The sequence below is a fragment of the Eretmochelys imbricata genome, chromosome 2, assembly GCF_965152235.1.
Source record: "Eretmochelys imbricata isolate rEreImb1 chromosome 2, rEreImb1.hap1, whole genome shotgun sequence".
Lineage (NCBI taxonomy): Eukaryota > Metazoa > Chordata > Testudines > Cheloniidae > Eretmochelys > Eretmochelys imbricata.
This window is the reverse complement of record NC_135573.1, coordinates 250885477-250906706: the sequence shown is the minus strand read 5'-3', so window position 1 is coordinate 250906706 and position 21230 is coordinate 250885477.

Here is a 21230-nt window from a genome sequence, read left to right as displayed (position 1 = left end):
CCCTTTTAGTCGCCTCTTTTCGAAGATGGGAAATCAGTCTTTTCAACCTCTCCTCATACAGAAGCTGTTCCATACCCCCAATCATTTTTGTTGCCCTTTTCCAATTTTAATTATCTTTTTGAGATGGCATGACTGGAACTGCACACAGTATTCAAGGTGTGGACATACCTTAGATCAGATCCAATGCCCATGTAGACTCGTCTCCTGCTTCCAACAGTGCCCAGTTTCAGAGGAAGAACGCCACAATAGGCAGGTTTATGGTAACCTGCCTCTCACATTAGGTCTCATCCTGGTCTCTAATAGATTGGCTTAAACCCTGAAGCATGAGATATAATAGCCCTTGCAAAATGTGTTGTCATTAATTATGATTATTCTCTCTATTCTTGCTATCCACATAAATGTCCAATACCCTTGATTTGCTAAGTTCTTGGCTTCAAATTATGGTGGCAATGGGTTTCACAGTCTAGTTACATATTGTTTAAAAATATTTCATTATCGGTTTTGAGCCTATATTTTGAAACACCAGAGCTTTGCATGACACTTTACAGGTAGATAAAAAAGATATGGTCCCTATGACAAATGTATTCCATTTGCTTGTGCAACTTTATGGATATCCCCTCCATATAAGATGTGCATCTATGTATACACACTTTATTGTAGCCCACCTGGTAGGCAGTGGCATATATTGGGTCCTTGCAGGTCAGTTTCCCACTGGAGGAGAAATCACTGATGTGATATCTGGGTATTTTTTAAGTGTAACATTCATTTCAGATCATCTACACCAGCCCTGAAACAGAGATGGTATTCCCCTCTTTCAGGAATCTGAGCCCATGCCAGTGCCCAGTTCCCAGGAAGCAACTCTGCCCCCAGAATTCACTGTAAAAATCCCTTGTTGTTTGCCACAGCTCCTCCAGAAGGAAACCACATCACAACTAAAAATATGAGCATTTTTCAACGTAGCTGCTTCGGTGCTGGCATGCTAAGAAAATGGTAAAACGATGTTCACCAGCTGGTCTCTCCTGCCATCACATGGTAAAAAGTGCACTGGTGGCACTAACCAGAAACATGAGTTCAGCACGAGTGGATTCGTGATACTTGTTTGGTGACATCCATGCCAACACCGAGGGCCTACATGCAATCTGCACTAAAGACTAGACTTGCTCAAAAGGTTGTTGCCATTTTTAAATGTTGCGTTTTGATAAAACAAAACATTGACAAACTTTCTATTTTTCTGTTTGTCTTTTGTTAAAAGCTGATGGAAAATTAAAGCAAAAAAATCAAAATGCAAAAAACACCACACAGCTCTGCTTAGTGCCACTTCAGTCCTTTCCACACTACGCTGTAGTAGGTCTTCCATGGTACAGGGGGCCTGGTGGACCACTTCTGTTCTGGAATGAATTTCAGCCCCTTTGTCCCAAATTCATTATCTCCCTGGCCTAATCTGTTGTTTACTCTATGCCACTTCCCATCATGGGCTGTTGTCACTTCTGCTGGTCTCTACTCTAGAATAGTTGCTCCCTAGGGAAGGGATCATATTCTTGACTCCATAGAAGTCAATGGGAATTTTGCTATTGACTTCAGTGAAGCAAGGATTTCATCCTCTGTCTTGTTTTTAAATCTACCTAAAAAGTGTCATGCACAATTACTGTGCTGTGCAAATATATATATATTTGCTTTAGGTGCTGGACATCTCAGCAGAATTCAGTAAAGGGCATCCTAGCACTTTCCTTAGACCTAGTGGCAGATTAGAATTTTGAGCCTAAAAAAAAGGCAATGAAAACCGAATCATAGCTCAGCTGAATGAGAGGACAAATCCTTTATATGAACTCTGATGCAGAGATTGCAAAGTGATACTTGATGGCTAGTTCCTAACATTGAACCTTCCTGGTTGCAAGAGGTTTGTTTTCATTCACTAAGGCCAGAAAAATGCAACTATCAAATTAAAATATGGGGATTTTTCTTGGGCCTTCCCCACATGACCCTTAATCAGTGATCTCCAGAATGAGCGCACGCTTCCCCTTTTATGAGTGGGGGTGGGGAGGTAATCATTGCTCATCAGCTAGACCCTCAATCACTGAGCTTCAAACAGCTGGTGGTACGTAACCCTCATCTTCATTTAAAATGTGTAGTACCCTTTCTCTTAGCTGTCTCCACTTCCCTGGTTTTTTCTCATACATTTTTATGAATTTTTTTAAAAGAAGAATTTATGGGGGGAAATGGTAGTGTGAGTATGTGAAAATTATAACAGCTAAAAGGCTATCACAGTTGTAAATGAGGCTGAATGGTTATATGCCAGCAGCTGTTTATAGTTCAGTGATTGAGTCTAATTGACAAGAAGTAATTACCTCCTCTCTAAAAGGTGAAATGGGTTCTCAGACTGTGAATACTACTGATGAAGGGGGTTGTGCCGGGAGAGGGTTAGAATGTAAGAAGGATCCATTCTAATATTTTATGCGTACAATCTTAGTGGCCTAAACAAACTAAAATAAATAAAATAAATTCTAGTTTTGCTTACATGTGATGTTCCTCTTCAAGGACTCAGCACAACTCACTGGGCTTTGAGTTTCCAGGGAGTTTCAAAACCCAGGACAAACAATTTACTAGGCAATTCCTCCTCTTTTGGGTATGGGCTTAGAGCCAAAACACTTCTCCTGTTGCTGATTGAAAATGGGGATAGGTCTCTTAGTTAGTTCTTCTTGTTTCAATAAGTGGAAATTTACATAATTTATTACAAGGAGTTCTATGTGCTTTTAGGGGCCAAGAGCACCTTTTCTGTTCCATTGTAACAGACAAATGTACTCACTGTGTGAGTGTGCACAAATTGGATATTGTGGCTACCCAGGGCTAAGCCTGTGCGAGCACAGGGTCTCCAAACTCTCCACACGTGCAATACCTGTATGTGCAACAACATACGCACAAGCCATGAATCTTCTTTTTAAAAACTTCTGGAGATTCTAAAATGCAGTTTGCAAGAAATCTGAACCAGGGCATGTCTTTCTAGCTCAGTATGAAACTGCTCAGATGCCCCAAGTGCTCACATGGATTTCCAGCAGGACCCACCACTGAGAACAGCTTTCATTTCTGAGCAGTTACTTTGATAGGGCCTGAGTAGAACGGCTGTCTCTGAAATAACTGGCGCCCAAACCTAGAACTGAGGGTCATCACCATCAAGGCTCTTTGTATCCTAATCCCTGCCTATGTTCCTCCTCGTCTCTTTCCATTACCCTACCCCATTTTGTTCTGCCCCACCACAGTACACCAGTGTGTCCCTGTCTTGCTTCTGGGGCTTCATGCTGTCCCTCTCTGCAGCATACATGAACTGCACCTTCTTCCCTTCCTCACTCCCTGGCGTGTTTTCTTCATGTAATATTGAAGATGCAAGCATTTTGGAGCTAACAGAACATGTTTAACTTCATTATTATTTACATTCGGGTATTATTCAGGACTAGGGTCCCAGTATGCTACACACTGTGCAGAGAAAAACAAAACTTACAATCTAATTCAAGACCTTATAAGTTGGAGGGTGGGAGAGGGTTATCAAACAGGGCAACAGAACATAAGAATGGCCCTACTGGGTCAGACCAAGGGTCCATCTAGCCCGGTATCCTGTCTTCCGACTGGCCAGTGCCAGGTGCCCCCAGAGGGAATGAACAGACAGATAATCATCAAGTGATCCATCCCCTGTGGCCCATTCCCAGCTTCTGGCAAACAGAGGAACATGTGGTTACTCAGCTCTGTCCCTGGCTTGGTGGTTCTAGCCATTCTTTTTCTTTAATTATAGGATTTAACTAAACTAATGAATAAAATCCAAAGCAGCGCTTCTCACTGGTCATTGTGCTAGTCACTGTGGTGGGGCAGTTTCCCATAAGCTTCATGGCAGCAGCGGCACCATTCGATCAGGCTGTTCTCCATTGCTCCTCTTCTCCCATATATATATAGAATCTGTTTAGCTTGTAAGCTGTTTGAAACAGACCTTGCCTGTGAATCATCCAGCACAATGCTCACACTATGCAAATTGTAATAGACTATTTAGGGGTTTATAGATAGTAGCCAGCACTTTGAAGTTCAGTCAAATGTAACTTGGTAGTCAGACACATGTAATAGGTGGTTTGTCTGACCTGGGCTGATGGATTTTTAAACATTTATTGTTTATACACTTGTCAAACTCTGCTTGGCTTTCAGAAGGCCTCCCATTAGTACATGTCACAGTCAGGCTAATATCAAATTGACAAAGGCATGGATAACTGTACTGAGATCTGTATCTGAGAGGGACAGAATATCTCAGCCAGCAAAAGCTGAAAGGTGGCATTTCTGATCATTACAGCTATAGAGTCCATGAACGACACAGGGCTTAGTAAGAGTCCATATCATTTTGCCAATACGTGGACAAATGCCCTCCATAAAAGAAGGAATTTTAGGCTTTGCCAGTGCTCTCGGCTGCTTCTCCCTGCCAAGTAACAGCATCTCCATCTTACATGTACTGTGCCTCAGATTATTTTTATCAAAGGCCCCATCTTCATGAAGCATTGAGAAAGCAGCAAAGCTGGCTGAAAAGAAATATATTTTGTTAAAAATAAAATGGAAATCGTTCATCCGATTCAAAATTTTCCATTTTTTTCAAACAAAATTCATTTTGTTTTGGTGGGAAAAAATGCACTTGTACTTTCCATTGGGAAACAAAATGGGAGGAAAAAAGTGAGTATGTGTGTGGAGGTTTTCCCCAGCCTGTAGGAACTTATTTCAAAATATTTTGAAAATTGTCAAAAAATCAGCCAAAATGATTTTTTTAAACAAAACTATTGTGCTCAACAGCATTTTCCATCAAAAACAAACTCGACATTTTTTTTTACTAGCTCTAAAAGTTAGGGCTTCTGCTGTTCCCTCCACCTCTAATATGGCAGAGAACAGAGTCTATATTTATGACATTGTCCCCAGCAGCTCCTCCCAGTCTTCCCCAGTGCCTTCACATGTGGGTTAAACAGAAGGGTGACCAGGTTAAACCCAACTAGGATCTTCAGATGAGCATGCTCAGAAGGGAAGACGAGATTACTGCAATGATCTCTGAGAAAAATGAATGGAGACAATTTAAGGTGACTCCATCCCCAGCTGATCAATAACACCCCTGGAGAATGAGAAGGAGCAACCCCTCAGACCTCTGAAGAAGCTCCTGGCCTTCCCAAAAAGAGCCATGGAGATGCCTATTAAAGACTGTTCCAGCAAAAGGGCACAGTCAGAGGTGTGATGGGTTGTCACCCCTGGGGTGCAGTTTGGGAGCCCTGGGAACTGCTGCGCCCCTTTAACCTCCCAGCTGGCCTGGCCTATCCTACACGGCTCTGTTGGTGACTCACAGCCTCTCCAGGCCCTGTGATCACCCAACACGACAGCAGGTGGCAACACACGCCCAAACTGAGCTACCTGAGTGCCATGCTCAAAGACTGGCAGGAGACAACAGCCAATTTCCCAGCTCCTCCACCCTGCACCTTCCTGGAATAGAAACCCAAGATTCTACTGTCTTGCCCTGCACAGGGATTTTAAGGTTATAAAGTTCGCCCCTCCCTCAACCTGAAGAGGAATATGCAACAAACTTGTGTTAACCAAGATGAGATTATTTTTCCCTCAGACACTTCACTTAAAGGCACAGTGGTTTAGATTGAAACATAAAACAAGTTTATTAACTACCAAAAGCTAGATTGTAAGTGATTAGAAGTGACAGCAAACAGATCAAAGCAGATTACCTGGTAAATAAACAGAACCACCAACTAAGTCTAATATACGAGACAGATAGGGTATGACTGAGCAGTTTCTCACCTTGGCTGACGATACAAGCAGGCTGGCAGATTCTTAAGGGACAAGCTGCATTTGCTTTGCAGCTTGCGATCCCCTCCCCCATTCCAAGTCTTTTTTGTTCGGAGCTTCTCTCAGGTGTTGAGTTGTGGGGGAGTGAAGAACAACCAATGATGTCACTCCCAGCCTGATATAGCTTTTCCATAGGGCGGGAACCCTTTTTTCAAACTTGGTTCCCAGACCAGTTTGAGAAAAAATACAGGTACCCAAGATGGAGTTCAGAGCCATGTGGTCTGGTCACATGCCCTTGGAGAGTCATAACAGCCATTACTCACAGTCTGGCCGAAATGGTTACAGGAAGGCTAAGCTATTCCACAGCCCATTGTCTTTGTTGGTGAGTCGTTAGCACTGTCGGTCTTCTTCATTGTTGTACCTGAAAGGCTGGCTTTGGGTGTTTTCCAGAGTAAGCCCGTTTGAAATACAGATCCATAGTCAATATGTATAACTTCAGATACAAAAATGATATGTGCATACAAATAGGATAATCATATTCAGCAAATCATAATTTTTCCGACAACACCTTACATGAGCCATCATGTAAAAAAAGGAATCATAATTATGCCATAATCATATCATAATAACATCATTGTGATGAATATAGGGTGTAGAGTCACATGGGCGACTCCTGATTAAGGTACACAGAGCTTATATTAAACTCTTATATTAATTTTAATGAAACATTCTATAATGGAGTCCAACAGCAACCAGAGCGTGGTCTTGGCCGCAGTGCAGAGCCCCGCCTTCCAGAATGGTGGATGACCTTTGTGCTCTGCTGCCACCCTTATCCCACATTTTTAGACAAGACTGGCTGCCCTTCACAGGATGGGGGTACACTCTGGAGTGTACCTCTCCCCCTTCAAACCTGCTCTTGTACAAAACCAGCCATTGAAAGGTACGCCAAGAGACCAAAGTCAGAGACACTGTGGTTTGTTGGGCACCATGCACTAATGTACAGCGGTTTGGTTGTTTTGGGTTTTAAAATATAAGACACTGTCTCATTGCTATGAGAATAAAATAAACCAGCTTTGTCACCTGATATAGGTGAGGGGAAAAGGGGGGGGCCTGGTTCAGATTGCTTGGGGCCTGAGTAAGGGGAGATATCATAGAAGTCTATAAAATCATTACTGGTGTGGAGAAAGTAAATAAGGAAGTGTTATTTACTCCTTCTCATAACACAGGAACTAGGGGTCACCAAATGAAATGAATAAGCAGCAGGTTTAAAACAAACAAAAGGAAGTATTTCTTCACACTATGAACAGTCAACCTGTGGAACTCTGCCAGCGGATATTGTGAAGGCCAAGACTATAACAGCGTTCAAAAAAGAACCAGATACATTCATGGAGGACAGGTCCATCAATGGCTATTAGCCAGGATGGGCAGGGATAGTGTCCCTAGCCTCTGTTTGCCAGAAGGTGGGAGTGGGCATCAGGGGATGGATCACTTAATAATTACCTGTCTGTTCATTCCCTCTGGGGCAGCTGGCATTGGCCCCTGTCAGAAGACAGGATACTGGGATACAAAGGATACCTCTGGTCTGACCCAGTGTGGCTGTTCTTATGCTGGGTATAGTTTGCAGAGAGGTTCCCCACTTGAGCTACCCCTAAATGACCAGGGGCAAGGGGTCTTGGGAAAGTAGGAGCTGTCCCTGCCTAGACTGCCACCACTACAATTAACTGAGGCCTCAAATCTGCCTCCACACAACAATCACTTTAGGCTGCCTCCTCCAGCACACACACATGGTTAGAGCACCCTTGCTTCATAGCATGCAGCCTTCATTTGCAGTGCAGCAGGGCACAGAGCCAGAGCCAGCTGGCATGTGGGATGTATGGCCCAATGTGGTACATTTCAGAGATCTCTGCTAGACGGTGGGGTGAGCTGTTGCCAACTCATAGAATCATAGAAGATTAGGGTTGGAAGAAACCTCAGGAGGTCATCTAGTCCAACCCCCTGCTCTAAGCAGGACCAATCCCCAACTAAATCATCCCAGCCAGGCCTTTGTCAAGCCGGGCCTTACAAACCTGTAAGGATGGAGATTCCAACACCTCCCTAGGTAACTCATTCCAGTGCTTCACCACCCTCCTAGTGATATAGTTTTCCTTAATATCCAATCTAGACATCCCCCACTGCAACTAGAGACCATTGTTCCTTGTTCTGTCATCTGCCATCACTGAGAACAGCCAAGCTCCATCCTCTTTGGAACCTCCCTTCAGGTAGTTGAAGGCTGCTATCAAATCCCCACTCTTCTCTTCTGCAGAAGCTGGGTTGGTGCCAGAAGCCAGGAGAGTTGTACAAACATGAATTGGGGCTTGCTGAAGAGTAGAGGGAGAAGAAGTCTTACTCGGGACTTTACTTGCTAGGGACTTTACATCTCTACTAGCTGGGTGGGCCCACAGAGATGATAAGGGCCTACTACTGCTTCCTGCTAGGAGAGAACTCCTCTAGCTCAAGTCCTAGAGGCCTATGTGTTTCAGTGGACTATTCACTTGCTTACTGTCCTGAATAAGTCTTTGAAGGACTGGTTATGCTTAGATCTTTGCAGGTCTTATAGTCCAGTAGTAAATGCTGCACAACACCAGCTACCTTTTGGGTACCCAAGGAAAGCCTGGTCAGACTAGTTTAGGATTTCCCCAATTATCATACGTTTGTCTTGTCCCTTTTCTTTCACTTCAGGAACTAGTCATTCAGATAGGACTATTCTCCAGACGGTTGCTCATGTGGTCCTTATTCACATGAGGTAGTGACTTCGGAGCAACTATTAATTTGAGGAAAGATTTGAAGTATTGGACCTTTAAATCTTTCTGAACCTCTTGCGTACTGCATCCATTTTTCTATGACAACTGGTGCCCACATTACATGGTTGTTACATTTGTTGACTTTGCATCACAAAGATTAATGAAGTGTTCCCAGTTGTTATTGAAGACTGCTACTGGTGTAGTTTTTAAATAGTCTGGCTCAAACTTTTACTGGACTTAACACAAAACTTCAGATCTACATTTCAGCAGTGGTCAAGGAACTACATTGCTGATCAATTTTAAGCATGAGTGCTGCTAAACTGAGATGTTTTTATAAAATATTCCAGCAGATGGTGCTCAGAATTTAGGAAGGCTCTGCAGACCTTAGCTTTGAGAGTGCATTACTTCGACAGCATATTGCAAAAAATTTATAGCATACCAGTGAGGCAAAACTCTTCCTAAGCTACATTGTTAAATATAGCCTGCTGGGAACAGCTATTTGGGTTTCAATGTGTAAAATACATGAAGTCTGTAATGTGGCCTCCATACTTATCTCTAATTTTTAAATTAATTTAAAGAAAACAAAAATAATGTATTCATGGACACACGTTAAATGTGAATGCAAGACTCAGGCACTGTTTGGTAGCATATTATCTGATTAAATAAGATGACGTGGGACACGGAATGTCATTCAGCTCAATACTGAATGGCAGTCTTTTTCTTCACAGACAGTGGTGTGAACTTTGATTGTATATATTAGGAGAAGATAATGGTATAAAGCTACAGGGGGAAAGTTGAGGCTAGATTAACAATAACTGTATTACATTAGATAAAACTGTATTATTAGCAAGCTTTGATAGCCTTATAAACATTAACCTTCAACCCCAGCTGGTCCTTGCATCAAGTCAAAAAATCACATACATTATTGCCAGTTCCAAACATTCAAAAAACGTGAGTCAGACCACACACACAAAAAATGGGGTGGGTGGGAAAGGAGGAATTGAACAAAACACCCCAAGCCTAATAATGTTATTTGGCTTGTGTTCTGATCTTTGTACACCCCCTGCATGCCTCCATGAGTATGCAACAGTCTTATGAAATACTTAGATGTCATCTCTTGATTCTAAAATAGAATAGATTTTTTTTTAGGTTCCCCCCCCCCTTTAATTGGGTGCTTATGTGGTACCTATACATGTGACTACACCCACGGAATCAAAAGAAAAAAGTTCTCTCTCTCTCTCAGGTTTGATTCCTCACATTTTTTGGCTTTGGATAAATGTGTAAAAGAAAACCAACAAAAAACCCTCCAGCTTTATTTCAGGGATGCACTTTCCTTCCAAGTTCTCCAGGGGCAACAGACCCTTTCCAGAGTTCCAAAAAACTTGAACAGTTTCCCCTGCTCCCAAAGATACTAGTCCCCAGGCGCTCTGAGATCACAGATTCTCCTTAGAGATCTGGGTCTCTATCCCAAGCAAACAGAAAAGGAAATTCGCTTTCTCAGGGTCTGTCTACACTTACAGTGCTACAGCAGTGCAGTTGCAACGCTGCAGCTGCATCTCTGTAGCTCTTCAGTGTAGACACTCACTAGAGTTGTAGTTAATGCATCTCTCCAAGAGGCGGTAGCTAGGTTGATGGACGTTTTCAGTGTAGATGAGCCATAAAGCTGGTTTTGACCATTTTGACCACTCCACACAGGATCACAAATTCTCCCCAGAATCTGTATCAAGTTCACCAGATTTTCACCATTTCCCTGGTGAGACTGATTCTTTACTCTCCAAGAGTCTCTCTTTTATGAGGAAAAATGTTTCTCGTACTCTGCCCACTTCCCAGCATGCCTTGCTGCAGAGGCCTACAATTTCCAGTAGCCCTAGGACTAAGGATCACAGCACTGAGGGCAGAGGGGAGCTTTGACCCACCCTACCCTTTGCAGTTCTAGTTGCAGGCTCTCAACAGAGGCAACAGTTGAGGTTTTCTTCCCAAACTTCTAGGTACCTTCCCAAGACTTTTTCACTTCTTAGTTCCTTGTTCCAAAAGGCTGTCATTATTATAAACCCCTGGAATGGGGTGGTGCTGGCCCCAGAACCTTCCCCAGGCCAGTACACCCTGTTATCATGGTGAAATATGAAACAGAGCTTGCTTTCTTTTCATGGTATGTGGTGTCGGGCAGGCAAGAACATTTCTTTCGTGGTTGTGTTGGAAAGCTGTTGAGGGTTAAAGTGTATTAAGATTGAAGAGGGTGCGAAAAAGAGCCACAAAAATTATTCGAGATCTGGAAAAAATACCTTACAGTGAGAGATTTAAGGAGCTCAATCTGTTTAGTTTGTCAAAAAGATTGAGAAGTGACTTGGTTAAGGAGAGACAATCCCAGGTATTAAAAGGCTCTTTAATATATTGGAGAATGATGGCATAAGAACCAATGGCTTGAAGTTAAAGCCAGATACATTCAAATTAGAAATGATGCACAAATTTTCAACAATGGGAGTGATTAACCAATGGACCAAACTACCAAAGGAAGTGGTGGATTATCCATCTCTTGAAGTTTTCAGATCAACACTGGTTGCCTTTGTGGAAGACATGCTCTAAGGAAATAATTATTGTACTCAATACAAAGGTAACTCTATGAAATTCTATGGCCAGCGTTATACCGGAGGCCAGACTAGATGACTTAATGGTGCCTTCTGGCCTTAAACTCTATGTTTATAGGGAGCGGATGGTTGGTCTGAGGGCTGTTGTGATAACAGTAGATATAGTGGTGGGTAAATGAAGTTATCTCTGGGGCAGCAGAGGCTTTTATGGATATAGGGTAAAATTCGCCCCTTCACAGGGGACCATACATGGCCTATACACACCACTTAAATCTTATGTAAGCATTATTGTGATAATTTAAGTGGGACTTGAATAGTACATAGCCCTTATATTTAGGAGTGATTTTCACCCGTTATAATCTCAGTGTCTGTTTCTACTTTTTGTAAAAGTACCCAATATATAGAATGATGAGTGCCTTAGGAAAACCTGTACATCAATTGTCAATACCTTACTGATGTCACAAGTTTGACTAAAAGAGAAGAAGCAAATCCCTGAAAGGAGAAAAAGGAAAGATACAGGAAGATCCATGAGATCTAGAGATAAATTTGAAAATGATATTGGCGTATTTTGGTTTAGGACAGTGCACCTCATTCCATTTGCAAATAGCCAACTTTGTTTTCTGATAATCACAAGAACATCCATGAAAAATTAGCAAAGTCACATATTGGAATTACTCAACAGCTGTTCCTGGCATCTGTTGTCACAACTGTTGACAACTGATTTATTTTAAGAAATCAAAATAAATAAATAAAAAATAACTATGCAATAACATGTTGAGGTGACGTTTTCTATCTGCCCAGAGAAGGGAAACCACTGAGTGTGAAGGAATGTAAGGTATCTGATGTTCCACCAAAAATGTGATCTACATATTTGATCGCCTTGTAAAATCTTTAGAGCCCAATCCTGCAATCACTTACTGCATAGCAGAGTATTTGCTCCTGTGAGTAGTTCTGCTGAAGTCAGGGGCCAATGTAAAGGGTAAGACTGGTTCTGATGTAAAGACCCTTTGCAGTCAGTGGGAATACTTACAACAGTATTAAGCACTGTGTTTGGGGCAAGGGTTTGCAGTTTTAGGGTCTGTGTCAAGGAAATGGCAGTGGAGCTTAAACAGAGAAAACATGAGACCTGAGACATCTGATCTCCCCATACTTTCACAGTTTCAGTGTAAATCATCCATCATCAGATCTAAAACTTCTTGGATAGAGACAGTCATTCTTCATAGTCAGGCCAAGTTTATTAATTTACAATTTTTGCAAAGGGAGGTTATCTGGATCAGTCTGTCTCAGGTGAAAGTATCCTGTGGCCCTACTGAATCTTTCTGTTTTTTCCCCCTCCCAGAATTTCAATTGGATTGTACTGTTTCTTTAAATAAAACATTTAGAATGCATTGCTATCAGCATGCCCAGTCATTGTACATCCTGGTACTTTGGTGGCCATTTTAAATAGCAGGCAATCAGGTGTTTTGGTCTTTAATGCACTACAAACAATATACTTCTATGAGGATGAGTATAGAAGATATGCCTGCTCAAGTTTAAGGTAAATAGTTTTTATTATTAGTGTGTTTGTAGCAAGCATGTAAATTTTTAATCATGGGTGAGAATGAATACTTGACAATGGTTGTGAATCAAGGAGTAACTTTAACCGTGTGGATTGACTAGTAAGACTATGGGTTTATGACTTTGGATGTGATTAAGTTTTTGGGTGCATTTTTCCTATGAGTGACATTCAAACCATACAGAGAAACCCACAAGGCCGATGCCCTATCTAGATCCTACTTAAACCCTAATATGAGATCTTAAAAGGCATTAAAGTGGCAAATGCACCTTGTGCCGGCCCTCTGTGGAAAAGTGAATTATATCGTATATCAGTATATTACTATTTAGATTCGTGTTATGTTAAGCAGTGATTTATAGCAAGGAACATGAATACTGTATGTTGAAAAAAACTGCTCTTGTTATGTTGGTATTTGACATTTAAGGGGTTATGGATTAACTTTCTTCTGCTTTGGGTTCAAAAGCACTTCCTGGCATAATACACAAAGCAGCCTTAGCAAGGGAGCTATACCTGTCGATCCTTTTGTTACTCTTTGCTTCCATGATTTGAGTTGGTCAGGTTTGCCCCTTATGGAAAAGTCTTATAGAAACTTATAAAAAATGAGAGAATTCCTATAGACTTTGAAAATCAACTGTATTCAATCTTCAAGTCTGTTGGCTTTTTGAGAAATTTCTGTAAAAAACCTGATTTCAGTATTCTGTATTCAGATCTGTAGGTTATTTGAATAGTTTATATAGAAGTCTGTTAAATTCCTGTAGAACCCTATTGGTTTCATTCCTACTAAATTCGATAGAGCCTTTTCTTAAGGACCATGTAGTCATATCTACTTCCCTTACAAAGAATTATTGTTTAGACAACTCTGAAAGTTTGATTAAATAGGTAACGCCAGAATATCTACTTTCCTTCTAAGAAGTGTTAAGTCAAAGGGCATTAAGTTCTCTTGGACTGTGCTAGCCTGGTTTCCATCTGTCTGCTTTAGACGTTTCTATAGCACCCAACGTCATAAAATCTAAATGCTTCAAAGTGTTGGTTTTGGCTTGTACTGTATCACCAACCCCAAGGATTCAGAAGTAATGAGCCAAGTCCCCCAAAATCATAAAGTTGTCTTAAAAATGATGTTTTTTTAGATGTTGGCTTCTTTTTATTTGCTTGTGGGGTTCACATTTTCAAGCTTTCCTCTGCAACAATGAGGAGCTGGAGCCTTATGAAAACCCCCAAATATTGGGAGACTCACAATAAAACATTGCCTATAAAGCCTTAAATGTGGTGGATTCTGGGTACTTAGATCTCATGCTCCTACAATTACAGCACTATGACATAGAAAAGAGAAGTCTAGAGGGGGTTAATTGGGTTATTTTGTATTTATGCTAATGATTCTTTCTACTTTGGGGGCAAATCTATGTATTGATCTAAGCGCAGATTGGTGGGCAACAACAACTTGCTTTGCTATATTTTTATGTCTTTAAACCTTTAAAAGGGACGTAACAAATGAAAATCAGTTTGCTCCATAGTAGGGTCTGAACCCTAAAGTCAAGACGAAAACCCCGGTCTCATGACTTCTGATTCTTCACAGTACCTACACTGGACCTCAAAAGTGAAACTGACCCAGTGTACCCTCTTGCCTTAGCTGAAAAAAGCATGTACATGTAAAGTAAACTAGACTTTTAAAAAGCTTTCAGATGTATGACTCCAAGGTGCTATAAATAATGCAGATTGGTACACATTTGTTTTTAAAAAACTATATGACTTTAAAGTATCCCTTTCAAAACAGATTGTTTTTCCAGCCATTGTCCTTCATTAAAACTCTATAATTTTAGACAAGTGAACAGGGAATACTTGCAAGTCTGTTGCATTTTTGAATGATTCTGAATAGACCAAAGCAGCGTTTTTAATTTAACGTTGCAGGAAAATGTACATATTTAATAAATAGTGAAAGTCAGCTACCTGTTTTTATTTGGTTTGCTTTTAGTGTCATAATTGTCTTTCTTTTAGCCTGTAAACCTTAAGAGCAAACATAGGTCAAATGATATTTTATTTAACAGTGAAATGTGAACGTGACTTGTTGCCACTTCTCTCTCTACACCTACACAAACCTTTCATGGTTGTAGGAGGAGAGAAGTTTAGCAGAGCATAGGAAAGAACATAATTATGCTGCAGATTTATTTTGTATTTATGCTAATGGTTCTTTCGATCATCTTATCTGCAGGCCAAGTGCATGTGATCTGGCTAAATACTAAGCTCGTTTAAGGAAATGAGGAAAAATAGCTGTAGCATATAGTTCTTTAAATCTAGAAGTTGGGGATTTTTGAGGCAGGGAGGAGGTTGAGGGATGAGAGAAGGTCAGTTTGGGAGTTTTATTATTTATTGAATGCTGTCACTGTTGGTCAACTGTAGACAAACTTAGGCCTGCAAATATACATGCTTAACTTTACTTATGTGAGTAGTCTCATTATATCCCAAGATGAATAAGGTTATACTCAGTAAATGCTCACATTTCTAAATGTCTTAATATCTCAGTATTATAAGATAAAACAACACATTAATATGGGGCAGAATCCTATAAACCTCAACTCACATGAGTATCCCTTATATAAGCAGTCCCATTCCTCACAAGGGAAGCTATATTAAAATTTGCCATAGTCATTTTTTAAATAATACACAATCTCAACAGTAGGAGGTGCAGAGTGCTGACAAAAGCAACTAGGGGAAAAAGTACCAGATTGCAAAACTTGATGAAAGTACAACTGACTACAACAAGGGGGCAAGTGGCTTCCAAGCCTGGGCCACTGCAGTGCATAGACATTCTGACAACCTTAACAATTATGGAGAATGTTAAGGAGCTCTGGAAAAGGTCCAAATAGCAATTTGAATTGTCTATGAAAGTCAGAGGGACCAGTAAAAGGAAAGATGAGCAAAAGACATTGCTCTTTTTTTTTTTTTTGCTGTTTGTTTGGATGGGAGATGTAGAACCTCTGGTTTCATAGTGAGGATGATTAAGAAGGGGGAGAAAAAGGTGAAAGACAGTTAGAAGTGCAGGTGCTCAAAAATTTTCTAAATTTGTAATTTTGATGAAATTTGTCTTCAAAATTCAACCCCCCCAAAAGAATGACATTTTCATGGATTTCCCCCTCCCTCCCAAAATGACATCTTGGTTTTCATCCAGCTCTAGTTTGAGGATCATTGTGTCCCCAAGACAAATATTCCCTATAAAGGATTAATTTTTAATCTGTAATCTCTAAGTATTCGCACAGCTCAGCATCTTCTCGTATTCATCCCTAACTCCTGTTCCAAAGTGATCAATATCTTATTTATTGCCCACTCAAATGCTAAAATCTGCCATGGGGATGTTAGGCTAGAACTCGTAATCATCTAGCTGCTGGCCTTAATCCCTTCGTATTGTTGTCTGGATGATTATATACTGTGAATGAACCTGAGTGATATCCTGTTTGGGCCTCCGTATTCTACTGATTGTCATCGTAAACTGACATAATTTGGCTGATGTATTTTTAGTTTTCCACATTACTGATTAATTGTATCCTTTCTCTACACTGTTATTTTTACTTGATCATTAGTTTGAAAAAGATCACTTTGTAATGGTAAAAATCGCTTTCCTTTCATCCAGACTAACTAAATGTTGTGTAGCTGGAACCTTGCAAGTTATGCTGTATAAGAAATAGTAAAAGCTTTGTCATCAGGCTATGACCATTCCACCAGATAGCAAGAAATCAGCAGGGTCATATTTCTAATGCACATTCTGCCACCCATATTCACCGTGAACAGCGCCTTATACTGCAAGTAGCCCCAGAGGACACGTCAATGGTTAAGTTTCTGGTGCAGTTCTGAAGTGAGATTGTTTTGTTGCTTATTTTTAATTATCTAATAAGAACAATCAACCTCTTTTGGCCATATTAGTTATGTACAATATATTGGGCCAAACGAGCAGTACACTGAACTAAGAAAATAGTAAATTATATTAAAATGTTTTTACACTTGAATTTTAAAAATGATCTTCAGAGCTGTTAATCCCTACGATGAAGGTTTACTCAAGTATTGACCGCATTTACAATAGCTGAAGGTACAATACTATGCTATCATTGCCCAAATAGTGACTCTATTTTTGACTCTTAAGCTGCGCAGTTAACAGAGAACCACTAGAGGTCACTTTGATTCCACTTTGAGAAGAAAATCCTTAAGATTTGTTTTGTTTTTTTAAGAAATCATTTTGAATGCAAACTTTTTTGCACATGGTTATGATGCTTGTTTACATAAACTTCTTGGGCCTAATTCTTTGCTGGTGTAAACAGGTGAAACTCCACTGAAGTCAATGGAGCTGTGTCCATATAACCCAGCAGAGAATTTGGCCCTGAATTTCTCTTTTAATATGAAAGGTTCTCCATTTAATTTGCATATGTTATGATGAACATCAAAGTTATTTAACTCATGAAACAGCAGTCTTGACGGGATTGCACTATCAATAGGAAGGAATTTACACTGAGACTAGAACACTGCAAGAAAACTTTCTAATTTTAATACCCACTGGGTCACACTCAATTCAGGCACAAAATTTGTGTGTGTGTGTGTGTATGTATATATATATAATACACACACTTGCATGTTTTATTTGTCTTTGTCTCCGCTTCAGATGATGCATTATATACAAAAATATTTTTACCAAAAAAACAAACAAAAAAAAAACGAACACATCATGACAATGTGAAAAGTTTCTTATGTGGTACATGAATGTTGGGGAAGCAACTCCAATACCAAGGCCCAAATTGAGTCTCTTTATGAATGTCCAAAATGTACAATCCTTTGGCATAAAATCTTGCTTTCTTTTAGCAAACCTGGTTCTGTGACCATTTTGGGCTCCATCCTGCTAAGTTCTCAACACCTTCAGTTCCTGTTGATTTCAGTGTGTGTTGAAGTTATTTGAGTCCTCAATTAGTAGCATGGACCAGAAATCACTCTTATGCAGCACTGGGGGGGTTCTAATCTGCTCCCAGTATCCTGAGCCCCTCTGACGGGCCTCAGGCCTGGGCATGGTAATGAGGTGGTACCTGTTGCTCTGGTGAATGACCTCTTCTTGCCCATTGACAAGGGAAGTATATCCATGCTCCTCATGCACCTGGATAAAGAACAGCTGGCTGATGCTGAAGTTAGGCAAATCTGAGGTGATAGGCAGAAGAAAGCACTTTGAAGAACTTGCCGGATGGGTACCATCAGCCCCACTACTGAGGACATCTCCCCTCAGATTGCTAAGTCAGTCATGAGGTCCTTTGGAAACTCACGCCCACAAGAGATAAAAATGACCCCAGACGTCGCAGCATGGAGAATTCAGCTTTGTGAATTTACTTTCCTCAGTAAGTGTTCTCTTGTCCACATTATCCCCTGGATAACCAAGAACCAACCACCCTGATAGCTAAGGCTATGTCTACACTGCACATCAGAGGCAGCAGCATGTAGGGTACGTATAACTACAAGCTGCAGGGAAAAGCAAGCTGCATCCACACTGCGGTGTGTTGCTACATGTGTCCTTGAAAGGCTCTGGGAGGAGGAGGCAGTGGGGAAAGGCTCTGGCAAAGGACATTTTCCCTGGTGGCCACAGGCGCCGACTTTCTGAAGTGCTGGGGGGCGTTTGACCCCCGGCTCTGACCCAGGCCCTGCCCCAGCTCCACCCCTTCCCTGAGGCCCCACCCTCGCCCCGCCTCTTTTCATCCAGTTCCGCCCCCTCCCCCAAGCGCGCTGCGTCCTCGCTCCTCCCCGCTCCCTCCGAGCCTCTTGCATGCTGCGAAACAGCTGTTCGCGGTGGGCAGGAGACGCGAGGAGGGAGAGGGAAGCGCTGATCTACGGGGCCTGCCAGTGGACAGGACGCACAGGGGGAGCGGATGGGCGGCTGCCGATGGGTGCTCAGTACCCACCATTTTTCCCCCATGGGTGCTCCAACCCCAGAGCACCCACGCAGTGAGCACCTATGCCACTGCCTCCCTCTGCCAGAGGCTTTCCCTGCTGCTGGAGCCTTTCCCTCTGGCAGGGAAAGGCTCCAGCAGCAGGGAGGCAGAGGGAATCTACACTGCTAAAAATAGCAGGGTCGACGCGGGAGGGGGACGCTGCTTGGGTGTGTAGAGAGCTGTGTAGATGACGTAGCCTGAGCATTCAAATGTTTCTTTGCTCGACTTGCCTAAACAGTGCCTTGCCTGCTATTCATACCTGTGCAATCTTACTTTCGACATTGCTCTTTATACCCCTGCGGGGGGGGGCGGGTGGAGTGCACTCTACTCACTGCCATAAGGAGTGTGCAGTGTAGACATACCCTAGACCAGTAATTCAGTGCTACCTGCTCAGAAGGGGGACAGAGAGCGCACAAGTCTGTTCTTGTTTTTGTTGTGAAGACTTGGAAGGCTCTTGGACACTAGGCTGTTTCAGAGCCAGGAAGCCGGAACCGTTTGTGGTTGAGCCATTGTCCATGTCACTCTTCTGTCCATCAGAGCAGAATGAGAATACCCAGCCATTTACTCAGTCTTGCCATCCAAATAACTGGCTGCTGTGGCCTCTCCTGGTCATGTCTCTGGCTCAGTGCCCCACATCTGATCCCCTGATCGGTGGATTTCCCAGAACCTGACAACATAAAGGAGGACCAATACCTATCCCAAGCAGGGAGCAAATATCACTTGTGTGGGGTTTGGCCAACCTATTATGCCCCTCTCACATGTATAAGGGAAGGACTTTCATTCTGTAGTGAGATTGCCACTCTTCTGGCTGCCACCCCTTCTCCTCCTTTAGAACATGAGATTTTTTTCTGAAACATCTCCAGATGTGTGTTCTACTCTTCTATTCAAGTTCTGACACAGCTCTTCCCACCATAGACTTGAGTGCCTTCCAGGAGTGCATTAAGCAAAGTGACTAGCATCTCCCACATGTAGTTCTTTTCTTTTCCTCTACCTAGGGGACCTTTGTGTGGGAATTTCTTTAATTAACCAGTTATGTGTACGCTGTGCTGGGTGTCTGTACTAATGAAGGTTGATGGAGTGTGCCTCGCACTTGGAGTGAAAAGTGGGGAGGTTTGTGGTGGGTCTGAAGTCCTGCGGGAGTTTGTTCCACCGTCAAGGACTGACCCCTGAGAAAGCTCTGTTTAGATATTCATATGGCCCCATTATAGGAGTGTCCCAGCACCTCACCTTAATGAATTTATCCTCTTAACACCACGTGAATTATAAGTGATTTGCACAGGGTCACATAGAAAGTCTGTGGAAGAGATAAGAACTGAAACTAGATCTGCTGAGTCAAGTCTAGTCCCATGTACACAAGACTTTTCTTCTTGAGTAGTTGTCATCGCTCTGAGCAGAATTCTTTTCGCATCATTCTACTTTGACTGGCATCCTCATAGGCTTTTTTATAGTTTAATTTTATAAACAAGAGTTGATATTTTCAGAGTAGTTTTGGAGATCTGAACATGCAAACAGAAGATGTACATCTAAATCCCCTTAAGCTAGCTGTGAAAATTTCAGCCAAGGTCCCCAATATCCATTTGCAAACAGCTCTCGCTTAAGAACTGTGCATGCTTTGCTGGCTTTTGAAGATTCTGTGGCTGAAAGCAAATGCCCTACAAAGTTGTGAATAAGAACCTTGTTTTGCTTTTTGAATGCAGTAGTACATGAAAAAAGAAAAGGAGGACTTGTGGCACCTTAGAGACTAACAAATTTATTTGAGCATAAGCTTTTGTGAGCTACAGCTCACTTCATCGGATGCATTCAGTGGAAAATACAGCGGGGAGATTTATATACACAGAGAACATGAAACAATGGGTGTTACCATACACACTGTAAGGAGAGTGATCACTTAAGATGAGCTAATACCAGCAGGAGAGTGGGGTGGGGGCGAGAAAACCTTTTGGATTGATCATTGAGGTGGGCCATTTCCAGCAGTTGACAAGAGCGTCTGAGGAACAGTAGAGGGGGGAAGAAACATGGGGAAATTTGTCACGCCCCCCCCCCCATTATACTCTATTGCAAAGAGTAAATATTCAGTGCCCTGTTCTGCACTTATTGAAGGTAATGGCAAAGCTCCCAATGGCTTAAGTGAGAAAGAGACCGGGACCTTGGGGGTAAACTTAATACCAGATGGCACATAAAGTGGGCTGACAAATTCTGACCTAACTTGTCCATGTAACCCTACTGATGTTGATGGGGTTGCACACGTGCAAATGAGGGCACAATATAGCCCACTATGTTAGCCGGTATAAGAAATTCCTGTTTGCATTATAGATTGTATTACTTGATCATATGATATGAAAACAAACTATACCATGAGTACAGCTGGCCAAACAGAGCCTAACACAATGCCCATTTGAAGTCAGTGGAAAGGCTCCTGTTGACATTAGTAGTTGTTGGATAACGCACACAGCGATTTACAAATATTTTCATCATTATCAGCAGCAAGTTTGGTTTTTTGTTATTTATGGGATCACATTATTCATTATTTGCAAATATTTGCTTGGCTGCCAAGTGTTTCTGAAGA